The sequence below is a fragment of the Hyperolius riggenbachi genome, chromosome 10 (genome assembly GCF_040937935.1).
Source record: "Hyperolius riggenbachi isolate aHypRig1 chromosome 10, aHypRig1.pri, whole genome shotgun sequence".
Classification (NCBI taxonomy): domain Eukaryota; kingdom Metazoa; phylum Chordata; class Amphibia; order Anura; family Hyperoliidae; genus Hyperolius; species Hyperolius riggenbachi.
Window position 1 is genome coordinate 276,068,453 of NC_090655.1, and position 19,513 is coordinate 276,087,965.

The window sequence follows — 19,513 nt, forward strand, 5'->3', positions numbered from 1 at the left end:
TGACTGAGGGGAATACACCACCAAGCCTTACAATGGCTATCATAGAATGACCGGTTCTCTTAGTTCTCCAAGGAATATGACAGGGCACCAAATGTATTTATGCCATGTTACAGTGTAGTATGAAACTGTACGGTGTATTCTTTTAACGTGGTCTTCCATAGGATAGCATTAGCAGGTCGCCATCTGGTCAGCCATCTTGTTGTGGGATAGGTAATGACCGTTGAGTGTATGGCTCATTTAAATGTTTAAAAAATAGTCATCAGACCAGATGACCGGGGGGGGGGGGGGGGGTTGGGGGTATGGGGCAATAATAAAAAAAGTAAAAAAAGAAGGGGGAAAAATGAGAATGGTGACCGACAGTCAGTAGGGAGATCTTATCTGGCAAAACACTCTCCTGAAAGGAGAAACATAGCATATCCTCCGGTGAATTAGTCCTCGTCCGAAAGTTCCTGTAAGGGATCTTCTGTTTGGGACTGGTTTCTTGTTATTCTTGTGGAGGTTAGAGCTGCATTGCTAGAGTCCTCTTCCTCTTCGTTTTGATCTTTGGATCTGTATCTGTTGTTTGCTTGCGAAGAGTAGGATGATAAGTCGCCATCCCAGTCTGGAAGGTCTGGGGCAGAGATGTCTAAGTCGTCACAAAATCCCGCTAGGCCCGAAATGGAGCGCAAAGTGTAGATTTTCCCATCTGTTTGTACTGCGCGAATGGAAATCGCCATCTGTACGACAAACCTTTCTCTTTTAAGGCAGTTAGTAGCGGTTTCATTGCTCTACGTTTAGTCAAAGTAATGGGAGATAGATCCTGGTAGAGCTGGATATTATTATCATTAAATAAGATGGCCTCTTGGCTTCTAGCTGCCCGCATAATTTCTTCCTTTAAGATAAACGATTCTAAACAGCAAATTATATCTCTGGGTTGCATACCTTCAGAAGCTGTCGGCTTCAGAGCTCTGTGTGCACGTACAAAGCCGATTGAGGTATCTGCGGGCCTGTCTAGCAAGTCGTTAAAGATGGCGGATAATGCTTTCAATAAATTGTCTTGCGTCACCGATTCCGGTAGGCCTTTCAAACGTATGTTACATCTTCTGCCTCTATTATCGAGGTCTTCAAGTCTTCTGGCGTGATCATCCAGTCTTTCTTTATGGGTTTGATCCGTTTGTTGGAGTTTTTTCAGCTTGAGGTCTCTTTTCTCTCCCACCGCCTCTAATGTGTGCAGTCTCTGGCCTATAGCAGCTACGTCGCTACGGACCTCCGCTATGGCGCTTTGAAAGGAGGATTTTATGTCCTCAGCCATAGCGTACATGTCTGCCAAGGTCAGGGCTTTGAGGTGCTTGTCAGCCGACTTGGATGTCATAGGCGGGGAGGACTCCGGGGATGAGCGGGCAGAGGCCGGATCTTTCGGCGGCGCCATCTTTGAAGTTTGTGAGCGGAGATTAAGCGAGTGGAATATCTCGGGTACTGTTCTTTTTGCTTGTGTCTGGCTCCGCTTGTTATGTGCAGGGGTTGATTGCTGTCGACATGGGGTCCTTTTCTCCATGGAAGGTTAGCGGGGAGAAGCACAGAGAGGCTTTAGGCGGACGGGTAGCAGGAGCTCAGAGTTAGGCAGCCATCTCGATGCGTCGCCAAGCCACGCCGCCAAATAAAATTTTCTGTGACTGTTCAGATCAATAGTTCTGTGTGTCTGCTTGGAGGAGGTAAGTCCACCACTACCTCCTGTGTACATATAAATTTTTAAAATTTTTAGTCCTTTTTATTCCGTTGGCGCCTCTGTTCTTGTACAATAGTTGAGTCCACCCTTGGTGGAGGGGTGTAACCCCCTTTTTTGTATCGATGGAGAGCGACATCTTAATCCTGAATGGGTACAGGTCTACCTTATAACCTCGACTATAAGTTGAGAAATTTAGGACTGACTCAAAATATAAAAGTGGGGTGGTCGCCTTATACTCGGGTCGGTCCTAAATTTCTCACCCTATAGCCGGGAATGGGGGAAGGAGGGCTTCCACTCTCTCCTCCTTACTGCAGCGCGGTGTTGTGTAACGATCCCCCTTCCCCCCTCCGTTGTGGCCAGCGTAACACATCACCAATAGGACCGCGCCCCCCGCGAGTTGTACGCTACCTGTGTAATTATATGCACAATGAGCCGCCGGTGTAATGACAGATCCAGAAGCCTCCATTCATGAATTTAGCAGCGCTGAGCACAGCATCCTCTCTCTCTCGCTGGTCTGCCTGTGTTAGTGTGGCTCCGGGTCACGTGACTTTGGGAGGCGGAGCTACGCTAACACTGGCAGACTAGCGTTATTAAGAGAGCGAGTGGCAGGACGCTTTGCTCGGCGCTACATTCATGAATGGAGGCTTCCGGGGAGGGGAAGGGGGTTGGGGGAGGATTGGCCGCACTGAAAGTGGACCTCTCTTGCACAAGACAGAAGGTAGTAGCAAAAAAGTTTCTGTACCATGTTAGTCAAACAAATTATATAGGTAGAAAAAAAACATTGTTTTGTAAAAAATAATACCTTTTAATGGCTAATAGAGTTAAATGATGCAAGCTTTCTGAGATCTAGTCCCCTTCTTCAGGCATATTTCCAGATGTTGGCTAAAGTAAAACACTTATGCAGGTAAATGGTAAACACGAAGATGGCAGTTGTGCTGGTTACTGTTTATCTGTTAGGTGTCAGGTGATCAGCAGGCTGGAGCCAGTGAGTTAGTGACAAGACAGAAGGAAACACATAGTGAAATGCATCCTAAATGTTTTTAGAGAGTTTAGCCTGTTTAGTTACCCCTCATTTGTGTCTATTCACAAGTTGTAATCTTATCTCTCCCCTGTGTCACATGACTGGCTATGGCAGAGATGGCAGATAAGCACATTTAAAAGCAAAGGGGGATAACAATATTTCTTCTTCCATGAATCCGGAAGTAGAAACATTGCAGATTTATTGTAGGATTTGTATCAGCTGTAACAAAGAAATGTCTTTTGTTTAAAGGTTATTATGCTGTTGTGTATCTTTTAGAGCAGAGAGGAAGTTCTGAGTTCAGGTCTGCTTGAAAAGGGGAAACAGATACTTGAGGACATGGTATGGACACAATAAGGGAAGCAGGGGGATGCGGGGGCCTGGAGGAGGTTATGGGTGCACTGGGGAGCCTGGAGGGGTTGATGGCTTTAATACTTTATGCAGTGTAGCCATTAACCCCTCCTGGTCCCCAAGTGCAGCCATTAACCCCTCCTGGTCCCCAAGTGCAGCCATTAACCCCTCCTGGTCCCCAAGGGGCACTACAACGAAAAACTGTAAGATTTAAAATAGGTGCAAACATATACAAATAAGAAGTACATTTTTTGAGCCATAAATTACTTTTCTCCTATGTTGCTGTCACTTACAGTAGGTAGTAGAAATCTGACAGAAGCGACAGGCTTTGGACTAGTCCATCTCTTTATAGGGGATTCTCAGGGATTTATTTATTTTCAAAAGCACTTAGTAAATGGCAGTTGCTCTGTCCAACTGCCAAAAAACTGTGTAGTGAGCAGGGATGCTGGCCAGCATCATTGTTTAAATCCTTTTTAGGGAATATCTTTATAAACAATAAAAGCCTTGCTGAGAATCCCCTATGAAGAGATGGACTAGTCGAAAACCTGTCACTTCTGTCAGATTTCTACTGCCTACAGTAAGTCATTTCTACTGCCTACAGTAAGTGACAGCATTACAGGAGAAAAATAATTTATGCCTCATTTTACTCTGGAAAAAATGTACTTCTTATTTGTATAAGTTTGCAGATATTTTAAATGTTACAGTTTTTCACTGCAGTGTCCCTTTAAATTTGCTGGATAGACTTATACTTGAGGTTTTTTCAATTTTAGCTTATGATGGTCAAATATTGGGGTCGGCTTATACACAAGGTTGACTTATAATAGAGTATATACGGTAATCTCCCTGCCTGCCTTTACAGTGGTTACCTTTGTGGCGACCCGGGTGTGTGAGTATTCTTTTACTTACTCTGCATATTCATCCTTTGCCAGTTCTTACTACACTATATTGGCTCTCTGTGTCCTCTTCTTGTAATTACCCTTAGGGTCACTTGCCTAACTTTTGGGAGGAAACTCTGGCTCGTTGCCTCACTGTTACAGTACAGTTAGGTCCGCCCATGTGATGTCATGGTCACACCCATTTTTTTGCCACAGAGCACGACACACACACACACACACACACACACACACACTATACACACACACACACACACACACACCAGCACACACCAGCAAACACACACACCAGCACACACACCACCATGACAGGTTGGGCCCAGAAAAATCTGGTCACTGTATCTTACATCGCACTAACTGGAATAATGAATCCCAAACATCTGTATTCTCAAATTACAGTCTAATTAAAAACAATTAAAAAAATCAGTTAAAGGTGAACAGAGTGGTGTCTTTAATAATTAAAATACAAAATCACAGGTCCTCCTCATCCAAAGTGTTATATATGCAATGTAAACAAATCACACGTGATAAACGTCAATTTAAAAAACAAACAATATTGCTCAAAAATGACAAATGAAAATATGCGAGAGAGAAAATCCAGCAACAAAACCAGCAAATCAGGTGAACAAGTGTCACAAGCCGCCCCAGAAGGGGTAAATAGCAATAATGGTAGAGATAAATGTCTATAATGTAACGTGCACCGTGCAATAGCAGCAATACAGAATGACAAGGAAAGTGCTCACGTGTAATAGAAGAGATGAGGGGACACCAACCACAAAGCCTTAAAGGACAACTGTAGTGAGAGGGATATGGAGGATGCCATATTTATTTCCCTTTACGCAATACCAGTTGCCTGGCAGCCCTGCTGGTCTATTTGGCTGCAGTAGTGACAGAATCACCAGAAACAAGCATGCAGATAATCTTGTCAGATCTGACAGCAATGTAAGAAACACCTGATCTGCTGCATGCTTGTGCTGGGTCTTAGAGGCAGAGTATCTGCAGGACAGCCAGGTAACTGGTATTGCTTAAAAGGAAGTAAATATGGCATCCTCGATATCACTCTCACTACAGTTGTCTTTTGTACACCACACAGTGCCTCTTCTGCAGCGGGAGTTGCCCACGTGGTGCAATAAGGCTTTGTGGTTGGTAGTCCTGCAGTCCCCTCATCTCTTCTATTACACGTGAGCACTTTACTTGTCATTCTGTATTGCTGCTATTGCACGGTGCACGTTACATTATAGACATTTATCTCCACCATTATTGCCATTTACCCCTTCTGGGGCGGCTTGTGACACTTGTTCACCTGATTTGCTGATTTTGTTGCTGGAATTTCTCCCTTGCATCTTTTGATTTGTCATTTTTTGAGCAATATAGATTTTTTTTTTTCATTGATGTACAGGATCTTCTAAAAAAATTAGCATATTGTGATAAAGTTTATTATTTTCTGTAATGTACTGATAAACATTAGACTTTTATATATTTTAGATTCAAATACACACAACTGAAGTAGTTCCAGCCTTTTATTGTTTTAATATTGATGATTTTGGCATACAGCTCATGAAAACCCAAAATTCCTATCTCAAAAAATTAGCATATTTCATCCGACCAATAAAAGAAAAGTGTTTTTAAAACAAAAAAAGTCAACCTTCAAATAATTATGTTCAGTTATGCACTCAATACTTGGTCGGGAATCCTTTTGCAGAAATGACTGCTTCAATGTGGCGTGGCATGGAGGCAATCAGCCTGTGGCACTGCTCAGGTGTTATGGAGGCCCAGGATGCTTCGATAGCGGCCTTAAGCTCATCCAGAGTGTTGGGTCTTGCGTCTCTCAACTTTCTCTTCACAATATCCCACAGATTCTCTATGGGGTTCAGGTCAGGAGAGTTGGCAGGTCAATTGAGCACAGTAATACCATGGTCAGTAAACCATTTACCAGTAGTTTTGGCACTGTGAGCAGGTGCCAGGTCGTGCTGAAAAATGAAATCTTCATCTCCATAAAGCTTTTCAGCAGATGGAAGCATGAACCCACTTTTGAACCAGAAACAGCGGCAGAAGTGCCTGACCTGGGCTACAGAGAAGCAGCACTGGACTGTTGCTCAGTGGTCCAAACTACTTTTTTCGGATGAAAGCAACTTTTACATGTCATTAGGAAATCAAGGTGCCAGAGTCTGGAGGAAGACTGGGGAGAGGGAAATGCCAAAATGCCTGAAGTCCAGTGTCAAGTACCCACAGTCAGTAATGGTCTGGGGTGCCATGTCAGCTGCTGGTGTTGGTCCACTGTGTTTTATCAAGGGCAGGGTCAATGCAGCTAGCTATCAGGAGATTTTGGAGCACTTTATGCTTCCATCTGCTGAAAAGCTTTATGGAAATGAAGATTTCATTTTTCAGCACGACCTGGCACCTGCTCACAGTGCCAAAACCACTGGTAAATAGTTTACTGACCATGGTATTACGGTGCTCAATTGGCCTGCCAACTCTCCTGACCTGAACCCCATAGAGAATCTGTGGGATATTGTGAAGAGAAAGTTGAGAGACGCAAGACCCAAGACTCTGGATGAGCTTAAGGCCGCTATCGAAGCATCCTGGGCCTCCATAACACCTGAGCAGTGCCACAGGCTGATTGCCTCCATGCCACGCCGCATTGAAGCAGTCATTTCTGCAAAAGGATTCCCGACCAAGTATTGAGTGCATAACTGAACATAATTATTTGAAGGTTGACTTTTTTTGTTTTAAAAACACTTTTCTTTTATTGGTCGGATGAAATATGCTAATTTTTTGAGATAGGAAATTTGGGTTTTCATTGTGAGAAAGCGCAAAGGAGCCGCCGCCATGAGTCAGCGGCGGGCGGCTCCTTCAGCGCACAGCGGGCATCCGCACGGAGAGGCAGCCGCCTCCTCGCATCATGAGGCGGCTGCCTCCGTGCATCAGAGTGTGGAGCGTGAGGAAACCGCCGCGTTGGACGCGGCGGTTGGTACACGGCTCCCCGCTGCGGAGACTCCGCAGAGCGGGGCTGGGCTGGCTGGGACGCATAGTCCCTCAAGTTTCAGAGTGACGCGCGCGCGCGCACTCAGACTAAATTTATGACTCTTAGGGGAGAGTCAGCTGACCAGGCAGGTCAGCTGACCATAGCTCCACTCCCCATTGGTCAGCAATCAGGGAGGTGCTGGGGGACACCTAAGTGTATATATACTGCCGGCTGTTCATTCTTCTGGTGTCTGGCGTTGCGTTCACATACGTGGGAGCACCCAGATCCGTTAGTCAGATCCGTTAGTGTGCCGGGACCAGCAGGAGCTGTAATCCTACACTAAGTTAGATTGTTGATAGCTTAAAGTACTAGTTTGATTGTGATTATATGTTATGACCTTTGCCTGCCTCGACTATCCCTCTGAACTCTGACCTTGTACCTCGTTATTTCTGATACCTGTTGCCGAACCCTGCCTGTACCTTGACTCCGCCTCTGCCTCCTGATTTTGTACCCTGATATTTCTGATACCTGTTGCCGAACCCTGCCTGTACCTTGACTCCGCCTCTGCCTCCTGATTTTGTACCCTGATATTTCTGATACCTGTTGCCGAACCCTGCCTGTACCTTGACTCCGCCTTGCCTACTGTATCTGTACCTATCTGTCCGTGTGCTTACGACTTGGCTTGCCCGACCTCGAGAACCGACCTCACGATTGGAGGCGGTTCCTAGTCCCGTTAGTGACACTTGCGCCTGAGTGTCATTTTCGGACTTTCCTTCCTACTGTCAGTCTGACTCCTCCCGTCTCGGAGAGCTCAGACCTGTGGAAGGAATCTGTGCAGTTCTCCTTGCTGCACTGAGGCTTGTCCTCTGTATTACTGTTGCACCAATCACAACACTCTACACAGGTGACCAGAGGTTATTTAGTATATTGGATTATCGGTGATACTGCAGATCACATATAATCTGATATACGTCTGTATTTCCCGTGATACTGCAGTTCACCGGCAATCAGACCTCTCTGTGCTTCACCGAGCGTTACAGAACGCCAGACCAAAAATACTATGGAACGCACTGATCCTCTGACGGTGCTTGCCACTTCGGTGGATAGCATTCATCAAGCACTAGGCCAGCACAAAGCCTTAATTGATGCCTTATCAGGCTCTGTGAGAACCCTCCAGACATCAGTTGATTCAGTGCGATCCCCTCCCAGTGATGACATACGTATGCCTGTCCCTGATAAGTTTTCCGGCCACAAGTCTGACTTCCGGAATTTCAGGAGTAGAGTGTTGTCATATTTTGAGTTAAGGCCCCGATCCTCGGGGACTGAGACCCAACGGGTTATTTTTATTAAAACCTTGTTGACTGGAGACTCCCAGTCGTGGGCATACAACCTGCCCGCTACCGATACTGCCTTGACCTCAGTGGAGGAATTCTTTAAGGCCATGGCCATAATCTACGACGACCCTGACCTTGCGGCATCCTCAGAGCGAAAGCTCAAACTCTTACGGCAAGGCAGAGGGTCGGTCGAGGATTATGCGGCAGAGTTCCGTAGGTGGTCAGTCACCTCAAGATTTGATAATTTTGCCCTCATGGACTATTTTCTGTCTGGGTTGTCGGAGGAGGTTTCCGACCTAATGTTGACTGTGCCCGAGCCCAAGACAGTTGACGAGGCCATATCATCGGCCATTCGAGTAGATCGCAGGCTACGCCATCAGAGGCAGGCTAGGAGTAGTCACCGTGTCAGGGTGACTTCATACACAGTACCGGCTGTTACATCCCCAGTAACTACAACTCCGCCTATCTCAACCTCTCCGGCCTTGCCTCCACCAGAGCCAATGCAAATTGGTCGATCTAAACTGACCCAGGTGGAGCGGAGGAGGAGAATGACGGAACAACTGTGTCTATACTGTGCGGAGGCAGGTCATAGGGTGCGAAACTGTCCTAACAGGTCGGGAAACGGGTCTGCCTAGGAGTAGTGGGGGGTGACACCCTAGGCACACAATTTTCACCCCTTAAAGAGAAAAAACTGCTTCTCCCCTGTATGATTACATGGGAGAATAAGTCAGTAGCCACTGAAGCATTTCTTGATTCCGGCTCAGCGGCTAATTTTATGAGTCTTGCATTTGCTCAGGAGTTGGGTATTCCCCTCAGTCCCGTGAGTCCCCCCATTCAGGTCACGGCGGTGGATGATTCCCCGCTGCAACGGGAGCGCCCACTGTCACAGACTCCGGAGGTGAAAGTCACCATAGGGGTTCTGCATGGGGAACTGTTACGTTTTTTTGTATTACACATGTCCACCTCCACCATTATCCTAGGCATGCCGTGGTTGCAAACCCATTCGCCGCAAATAGACTGGGCCACGGGGCAGTTAACCACCTGGTCACCACATTGTTTCCAACAGTGTTTGGGGAAATTGACATTAGGGCAAACCAAGGTTCAGGTGGGAGGTGTGCCAGATCAGTACTCTGAATATGCCGACGTATTTTGTCCCAAGGCAGCTGACAAACTGCCCCCTCATCGGCCATTCGACTGTCCCATCGATCTCCGTTCAGGTTGTGTACCCCCTCGGGGTCATCTGTATAATTTGTCGGGACCCGAGAAAGTGGCCATGGGAGAATATATTCGTGAGAACCTAACCAAGGGCTTCATTCGGCCATCTCGGTCACCCGCCGGGGCAGGGTTCTTTTTTGTTAAGAAAAAGGATGGGGGCTTACGGCCATGCATCGACTACCGGGGGCTTAATAAAATCACAGTGAAGAATCGCTACCCTTTGCCCTTAATAGATGACCTTTTCACACAGGTCACGGAGGCTAGGATATTCTCGAAACTGGATTTACGGGGGGCATACAATCTTGTGCGGATCAGAAAAGGTGACGAATGGAAAACGGCCTTCAATACTCCGGACGGGCATTACGAGTACCTGGTGATGCCCTTTGGGTTATGTAATGCCCCGGCCGTTTTTCAGGAACTTATTAATGAGGTCTTTAGAGAGGTACTGGGGAAGTTCGTTTTGGTTTACCTCGACGACATTCTTATCTTTTCTAACAATCTTTCTGATCACAGAGCTCATGTCAGATGGGTATTGGACAAGCTGAGGCAGAATTTATTATATGCTAAGTTGAAAAAATGCATTTTCGAGGTCACGTCGGTAGCTTTCCTGGGATACATAATCTCTACCTCGGGCCTGTCTATGGACCCTGCTAAGGTCTCCGCGGTCTTGGAGTGGCCACAGCCGGTAGGGTTAAAGTCCTTACAACGCTTCTTGGGGTTTGCAAACTACTATAGAAGGTTTATTAAGGGGTACTCTACTGTAGTTGCACCCCTCACCAGTCTTACAAAGAAGGGGGCAGACACCACTCACTGGTCTCCCGAGGCCGTACAGGCATTCACCACTCTAAAAAGATTGTTCTGTTCGGCACCCATATTGAGGCATGTGAACACTTCTTTCCCATTTATAGTTGAGGTAGACGCCTCAGAAGTTGGAGTGGGGGCTGTGCTGTCTCAACGTTCAGGTCTTCAGGGGAAATTACACCCGTGTGCCTATTTCTCCCGGAGGTTCTCTCCGGCAGAGAAAAACTATGATATAGGCAACAGGGAGCTCCTTGCCATCAAGTTAGCCTTTGAAGAGTGGCGTCATTGGCTGGAAGGTGCGGAGCATACGATCATGGTTTATACCGACCACAAGAATCTCGAGTACATTGAGGGGGCTAAAAGATTAAGCCCCCGACAGGCTCGATGGTCGTTATTCTTTTCGAGGTTCACATTCTTGATTACATACACTCCTGGTAGTAAGAATACCAAGGCGGATGCACTCTCTAGGTGTTTTGAACCAGAAACAGCACAGCCCTCTGTTCCTGAGACCATTGTTCCACGGAAGTTGGTGCTAGCCGCTACTGAGACCTGGGAGAACTGGAAGGAAACTTTGGGTCCTTTCCAGCAGGATGTCCCAGAAGGAAAACCTGAGGGGGTTTTGTTTATCCCGCTGCCCTTTCGGCTCCAGATTTTGGAGTTCGTTCACTCACACAAGAATGCGGGACATCCTGGGGCGTCTAGGACGCAAGATCTCGTGGCAAGGTGTGCGTGGTGGCCCTCTCTGGCAGCTGATTGCAAGGAGTTTGTCAGGGAATGTGCGGTGTGCGCAAAAAGCAAGCCCTCCCGGCTGGCATCTGTTGGTACCCTACAGCCTTCGCCCACCCCGAGTGAACCATGGACCCACTTGTCCATGGATTTTGTGGGGGAGCTTCCGAGGTCAGAGGGCATGTCGGTCATCTGGGTGGTAGTCGACCGCTTTAGTAAAATGGCCCATTTCGTGCCCTTGAAAGGACTCCCCTCGGCCCAGGAATTGGCCGACCTGTTCATCACTCATATTTTCCGGTTGCATGGCATCCCGGAGGACATAGTTTCCGATCGGGGAGTCCAGTTTGTTTCAAAATTTTGGAGGGCATTCTGCCACCAAATGGGCATGGGACTGTCATTTTCATCGGGTTACCACCCACAGACTAATGGCCAAACTGAGAGGGTCAACCAATCTTTAGAGCAATTCTTAAGATGTTACGTGGCTGAAGCACAGAATGATTGGGTTAAATTCTTACCTTACGCAGAATTTGCGCACAACAACTTAAAGAGTTCTTCCTCGGGGTTCTGTCCGTTCCAGATAGTGACCGGGAAGTTACCTAAATTTTCCCCGTTGCCGGTTGCGTCCAGTCCGTTTCCAGCCTTGGAGGCCTGGCAGAGGACATTTAGGGACATGTGGAAGACCGTAAAAGACAACCTTGTGAGAGCATTCCAGAGTCAGAAAAGTCAGGCTGACAAGAGACGCTCGCTGGAGTGGAAATTCAAACCAGGAGATTTGGTTTGGGTATCAACCCGTCACCTGACCCTAAAACAACCCTCTGACAAACTTGGTCCCAGGTTCGTGGGTCCATTCCCAGTTACTAGGAAGATCAACAATGTCACATACACCGTTGATCTTCCCACCAGCATGCGTGGAGTAAGGTCTTTCCACGTATCACTGCTCAAACCCGCAGTCCTGGTGGGTCCCACCCCTCCTCCTCCTGTCTTAGTCGATGCCCAACCCGAGTATGAGGTGGAGAAAATCATAGATTCACGTACTGTACAGAACTCGGTGCAGTATCTTGTACATTGGAAGGGTTACGGCATTGAAGAGAGGCAATGGGTTCCGGGGAACCGTATGCATGCGGACAAGTTAGTGAGAGAGTTTCATACGGTACATCCAGAGAAACCTGGAAGGAGCTGTCCGGAGTCCACTCCTCGGGGGGGGGGGTACTGTGAGAAAGCGCAAAGGAGCCGCCGCCATGAGTCAGCGGCGGGCGGCTCCTTCAGCGCACAGCGGGCATCCGCACGGAGAGGCAGCCGCCTCCTCGCATCATGAGGCGGCTGCCTCCGTGCATCAGAGTGTGGAGCGTGAGGAAACCGCCGCGTTGGACGCGGCGGTTGGTACACGGCTCCCCGCTGCGGAGACTCCGCAGAGCGGGGCTGGGCTGGCTGGGACGCATAGTCCCTCAAGTTTCAGAGTGACGCGCGCGCGCACTCAGACTAAATTTATGACTCTTAGGGGAGAGTCAGCTGACCAGGCAGGTCAGCTGACCATAGCTCCACTCCCCATTGGTCAGCAATCAGGGAGGTGCTGGGGGACACCTAAGTGTATATATACTGCCGGCTGTTCATTCTTCTGGTGTCTGGCGTTGCGTTCACATACGTGGGAGCACCCAGATCCGTTAGTCAGATCCGTTAGTGTGCCGGGACCAGCAGGAGCTGTAATCCTACACTAAGTTAGATTGTTGATAGCTTAAAGTACTAGTTTGATTGTGATTATATGTTATGACCTTTGCCTGCCTCGACTATCCCTCTGAACTCTGACCTTGTACCTCGTTATTTCTGATACCTGTTGCCGAACCCTGCCTGTACCTTGACTCCGCCTCTGCCTCCTGATTTTGTACCCTGATATTTCTGATACCTGTTGCCGAACCCTGCCTGTACCTTGACTCCGCCTCTGCCTCCTGATTTTGTACCCTGATATTTCTGATACCTGTTGCCGAACCCTGCCTGTACCTTGACTCCGCCTTGCGTACTGTATCTGTACCTATCTGTCCGTGTGTTTACGACTTGGCTTGCCCGACCTCGAGAACCGACCTCACGATTGGAGGCGGTTCCTAGTCCCGTTAGTGACACTTGCGCCTGAGTGTCATTTTCGGACTTTCCTTCCTACTGTCAGTCTGACTCCTCCCGTCTCGGAGAGCTCAGACCTGTGGAAGGAATCTGTGCAGTTCTCCTTGCTGCACTGAGGCTTGTACTCTGTATTACTGTTGCACCAATCACAACACTCTACACAGGTGGCCAGAGGTTAGTTAGTATATTGGATTATCGGTGATACTGCAGATCACATATAATCTGATATACGTCTGTATTTCCCGTGATACTGCAGTTCACCGGCAATCAGACCTCTCTGTGCTTCACCGAGCGTTACATTCATGAGCTGTATGCCAAAATCATCAATATTAAAACAATAAAAGGCTTGAACTACTTCAGTTGTAGTGTATTTGAATCTAAAATATATGAAAGTCTAATGTTTATCAGTACATTACAGAAAATAATGATCTTTATCACAATATGCTAATTTTTTGAGAAGATCCTGTATATCACGTGTGATTTGTTTACATTGCATATTTAACACTTTGGATGAGGAGGACCTGTGATTTTTAATTTTGATTACTGATTTAGGACTCCACTCATTTCACCTTTTGGTGATTTTTTTTCATTACTTATAATTGGGTTGGATTGTAATTTGATAATAGATATTTTGGATGTATTGCTCCGGTCAGTGTGGAGCTATACAGGGTACTTTCTCTTGTGTTGTGCTATTTGTGTTACCCCAGCACACTCTCTATCCTATCTATGTAAATGAATGATGTAACCTCTATGGTGCTGGTCCGATCCTTCTGTTTCCTGTATCCAGTACACTATCCAGCCGCTGCTCCTAGTGCAGATTTCATTTATAGTGGACCTGAACTCTTACACAGGACAGGAGGAAAACACAGAGAAATGCACCCTGTATGTATTAAGAGAGTTTAGCCTGTCTACTAACTCCCTCTCATCTGTGACTTATCACAAGTTGTAATTTGATCTCTCAGCTGTGTCAGCTCAGGAATCTTCTCTGCACGGCAGAGCAGCTAATTTGTAAACACAGAATGTTATCAATATGTCTGCTTCCATGATAGCAGGAAGTTGGCATAATGCAGATTTATTGCAGGATTTGTATCAGGTGTAACAAATAAATGTTTTTCTTTAAAGGACCACTTGTAGTGAGAAAAATATGGGTGCTGCCATATTTATTTCCTGTTAAGCAATACCAGTTGCCCGGCAGCCCTGCTGATCTATTTGGCTGCAGATTCTGACTATAATGTCAGAAACACCTGATCTGCTGCATGCTTGTTCAGTGTCTGGGGCTAAAAGTATTAGAGGCAGAGGATCAGCAGGATGCCAGGCAACTGGTATTGTGTAACAGGAAATAAATATGGCAGCCTCCATATCCCTCTCGCTTCAGTTCCTTCATGCACTTCACAAAGGCCTGTGTGCCGAAACATTCTGCTTTTATACTGTGATGCAATAATAATGTGAGCTTTTATAGCCTTTAAATCCAGATCTAGACTCGGTTGTTTCTGATTTTATGTATGTTTCCTGCACCTTTTCAGGGCCCGGGTGCTGACTGGGCAACTCACTAGTGTTTTCAATTTATGCTGCGGTTGAGCAATTGGACAAATTTATCAATTCCCCACCCCAATAATGCCATTTCTCCCCCAGTATAGCCATGACCCCCCCTGTGTCCCCAGCATTGCCATTATCCTCCAGTATGTAATGTCCCCCACCCCAGTAATGCCATTTCTTTCCCAGTATAGCCATGTCCTCCCTGTGTCCCCAGCACTGCCATTATCCTCCAGTATGTAATGTCCCCCACACCAGTAATGCCATTTCTTTCCCAGTATAGCCATGTCCTCCCTGTGTCCCCAGCATTACCATTATCCTCCAGTATGTAATGTCCCCCACACCAGTAATGCCATTTCTTTCCCAGTATAGCCATGTCCTCCCTGTGTCCCCAGCATTACCATTATCCTCCAGTATGTAATGTCCCCCACACCAGTAATGCCATTTCTTTCCCAGTATAGCCATGTCCTCCCTGTGTCCCCCAGCATTGCCATTATCCTCCAGTATGTAATGTCCCCCACACCAGTAATGCCATTTCTTTCCCAGTATAGCCATGTCCTCCCTGTGTCCCCAGCATTACCATTATCCTCCAGTATGTAATGTCCCCACCCCAGTAATGCAATTTATCCCCCAGTATAGCCATGTCCTCCCTGTGTCCCCCAGCATTGCCATTATCCTCCAGTATGTAATGTCCCCCACCCCAGTAATGCCATTTCTCCCCCAGTATAGCCATGTCTCCCTGTGTCCGCCAGCATTGCCATTATCCCCCAGTATGCAATGTCCCCACCCCAGTAAAGCCATTTCTCCCCCAGTATAGCCATGTCCTCCGTGTCCCCAGCATTGCCATTATCCTCCAGTATGTAATGTCCCCCACCCCAGTAATGCCATTTCTCCCCCAGTATAGCCATGTCCTCCCTGTGTCCCCCAGCATTGCCATTATCCTCCAGTATGTAATGTCCCCAACCCCAGTAATGCCATTTCTCCCCCAGTATAGCCATGCCCACACTCCAGTATTGCTCCCTTCCCCCACCTCCATGCAGAGTAGTAATAGGAAGGATTACATTGGTTTATAGCCAGCTGTCACAGTGTCCTCCAGTCCTCTGCTCCCATTAGCCTCAGTCTCTGCCTCTCCTCATATCCTCATCCATCTACCTCTACCAGCACTGCTGTAACATCACAGGAATGGTAACAGTGGGAGGGGGATGTGAGGAGAGGCGGCCAGCTGGAGAGGAGGCAGAGGGAGGACAGGACTGCAGCATGCTGTGAGTATAGTGCACAGGTAGCTATAAACCAGCTTATTATGCTTTCCTGCAATACTCTGCATGGTCCCACCACCCACAAGTGACAGCAATGGGGAGTACTGAAGGGGAGGGGGATCCTGTATCGGTAGTTTCACCACTGACAGTATAACCTAGATTATCCTCCCCTTATTATCTATCTAAAGGCAGCAGCATCCTTTACGGATCACATGACCACATCACTGAAGATGGAGGAGGACCAGAGTCACTTGACCGAGAGGATATTCAACCTCACCCTGGAGATCGTCTGTCTGCTGACTGGAGAGGTGAGGAAAATTCTGGGAGGTCACATGACATCGCTCTTATCTCTATTAATAAAACACACCTGACCAGAGAGGTGAGGAGGATTCTGGGAGATTGTTAGTGTTACATTAGTGTTGGTCTATTCATACAGAGTTTTCCTCCAGTGAAGTCACCTGATCATGTGACCATCACGGTGCCCCCACCTCACTTACTAATATCTGAGGGACACAACAAGAAGAAGATTCTGGAAATCACCAGGAAGATGATGGAGCTGCTGACAGGAGAGGTGAGCGGTGCTGGGAATTATAGGACATTATCCAGTAACAGCAAGGGGTGTGTCTGGGTGGTGACTGTATTATTGTGTGTGTCAGGTTCCTATGAGATGTCAGGATGTCACCATCTATTTCTCCATGTAGGATTGGCAGTATATAGAAGGACACCAGGACCTCTACAAGGACACCATGCTGGAGAATCGGCTGCCCCTCACATCACCGGGTAAGAGGAGATTCTTCATTTTTTGTACTGGAGAAAGCAGTGATTGGGGTCCTCCTAGATCCCCTCATCAGATAAATACAGACAGAAAATGACCTCAATTCACTAAGGGCTGATTGGCAAGAAAAAAAAAAGGTTGGGGCAATACCGCATTCTGTATTGTAGACTTTGTTTTCCAAGTGCAGTAAGATTGTCACACATGCGGTAATAGGTAATTTACTGGGAAATGTTGCTTCAGTTCAGTATGACCTGCTCTGTAATGCAGAAGTCTCACAGCTGTGGAGGAGGTCTCTGCAGCAAGCTGAGGTTCTCTCCTACAAGTGTCTGCATAACCCATTCCTGTGTGACAGCTTACTAGAGAGTAAAGGGCTTCCTGCATCCCTTTAGATGTGTATGCATGCCACTAAAGGGCCTCTTCTGTGTACCAGTATATAGATCTGCATGTCTAATGGGATACAGGGAAGCCTCTGTAAATGTCTCCTGCTGTTCTATTTTTTTTTCTATCTCATAACCCACCAGGCAGTGCATCTGATCAAATGAGGTGAGTAGCAGGACCAGGTGGCTCTTCCTATTGGCTTTCTTCCTAGTCTGTCAATTTTACCACATGCTGATTTCTAGTTATTGACAGGTCCAACCAGATCTTAAAAATACCCAACATTTTATTTATTTTGCCGAATGCTCTTATATTAGTGGATTGACTTTTTTTGAAGTAATTACCGCACAAGCCAATAATTTACCTCACTAGTCTGTAATATTTACTTTTCAATGTGGAAACAATTAGTGAATTGATCCCATAGTATTCAGTCATTGTGTGTGTTTCCTACAGATAAATCCAAAAATGGAAACCCACCAGAGAGATGTACAGGTCCTCTTTATTCCCGGGATTGTCTAAAGGAAGATACCCCCACCCCCCACTATTATCAGGTAGGTGAAACTGAGTGTCATTAGAGACTCCAAACTATGTGACATTGTTTCCTGTTGTCTATGCTGTTATCTGTGGTCACATTATAAAGTGCTTCTTATTTTGTGTGATTAGGGTGGAGAACTGATACATGTAAGTGCTGTGGTTAAAGAGGAAGAAGAAGAGATGTATGTGAGGAGTGATCAGCAGTCTATGGAGGAGGGTGACATGATGGGGACAAATAAAGAGGAAGAAGAAGAGACGTATGTGAGGAGTGATCAGCAGTCTATGGAGGAGGGTGACATGATGGGGACAAATAAAGAGGAAGAAGAAGAGACGTATGTGAGGAGTGATCAGCAGTCTATGGGGGAGGGTGACATGATGGGGACAAGTAAAGAGGAAGAAGATACTACGTATGTGAGGCGTGATCAGCAATCTATGGAGGAGGGTGACATGATGAGGACATGTAAAGAGGAAGAAGAGTCGTATGTGAGGAGTGATCAGCAGTCTGTGGAGGAAGGAGACATGATGAGGACAAGTAAAGAGGAAGAAGAAGAGACGTATGTGAGGAGTGATCAGCAGTCTATGGAGGAGGGGGGCGTGATGGGGACATGTAAAGAGGAAGAAGAAGAGACATATGTGAGGAGTGATCAGCAGTCTGTGGAGGAGGGAGACATGATGAGGACAAGTAAAGAGGAAGAAGAAGAGACATATGTGACGAGTGATCAGCAGTCTGTGGAGGAGGGTGACATGATGGGGACAAGTAAAGAGGAAGAAGAAGAGACATATGTGAGGAGTGATCAGCAATCTATGGAGGAGGGGGACATGATGAGGACATCTAAGGAGGAAGACATTATTGCAGAGATGAGGATTGGTAAGTGATAAATATTAAATATTGAAAAGGCTTATTAAACTGAGTAACAGATATGTCCCCGCTGGGCACAGTACAGATCATCTTCCTCTCAGTATGTGCGGTAATATTACCACAATTTCATGAATCTGCCCCTTTGATACAATGTAAAACAGTCAGTGTACAGCTTGTATAATGGTGTAAATTTGCTTTCCCACCAACATAACACACAGCCATTAAAGAAAAACTGTAATGAAAAAACGTCCCCTAAAGGGTACTCACCTCGGGTGGGGGAAGCTTCCGGATCCTATTGAGGCTTCCCCCGTCCTCCTCGGTCCCACGGCGGCGGCAAAAATCCTCCCGGAGCGGCGGCGATGTAAATATTTACCTTCCGGGCTCCAGCGCAGGCACAGTATCTGCTCTTCTGACGGAGATAGGTGAAAATAGCCAATCTCCGTCGGGCCGATCTACTGCGCAAGCGCAAGTCTCGCCTGTGCAGTAGAGCGGACCAGACGGAGATCGGCTGTTTCCACCTATTTTCATCAGAGCCGCAACAGCGCCCCCGCTAGAGCCAGAAAAGGTAAATATTGCACAGGCCGACAAATTGTCGCCTGTGCGTTCCGTGGGCTGCAGCGAGACCGCCGTGGGACACAGGAGGATGGGGGAAGCCTCAATAGGGTCCAGAGGCTTCCCCCTACTGAGGGGAGTACCCCCCAGGGGAACTTTGTTTCAGTATAGGTTTTCTTTAATGTCTAAACCGCTGGCAACAAAAGTGAGGACACCCCTAAGTGACAAATGCCAACATTCTACTCCAACAATTCAGGGCCCAATCCAATTCACTTATTTCCTAAGTTTTCTCCTTGGTGATATTTTCATATCGTATCAATAAATGGCCTTTTAAGCCACCTGCAGGCAACAAAAAATCTTTCTAAGATTATAAATGTGAAAGTTTGGATATTTGTTACTCGGTCACACAAAACTGGCTGATCGGATGTGAATGGAATTTGTCCCACACACAGTACATCACCTGGAATAACATATAGGATACTTTTTATCCCCATAACCAAAAAGTGGGC

At 46.9% G+C, this 19,513-nt stretch overlaps 1 pseudogene; it reads left to right on the forward strand.

The window, feature by feature from the left end:
• Positions 1-19,513, forward strand: part of LOC137537227 (uncharacterized) — a 141,870-nt pseudogene that overhangs the window by 58,880 nt on the left and 63,477 nt on the right.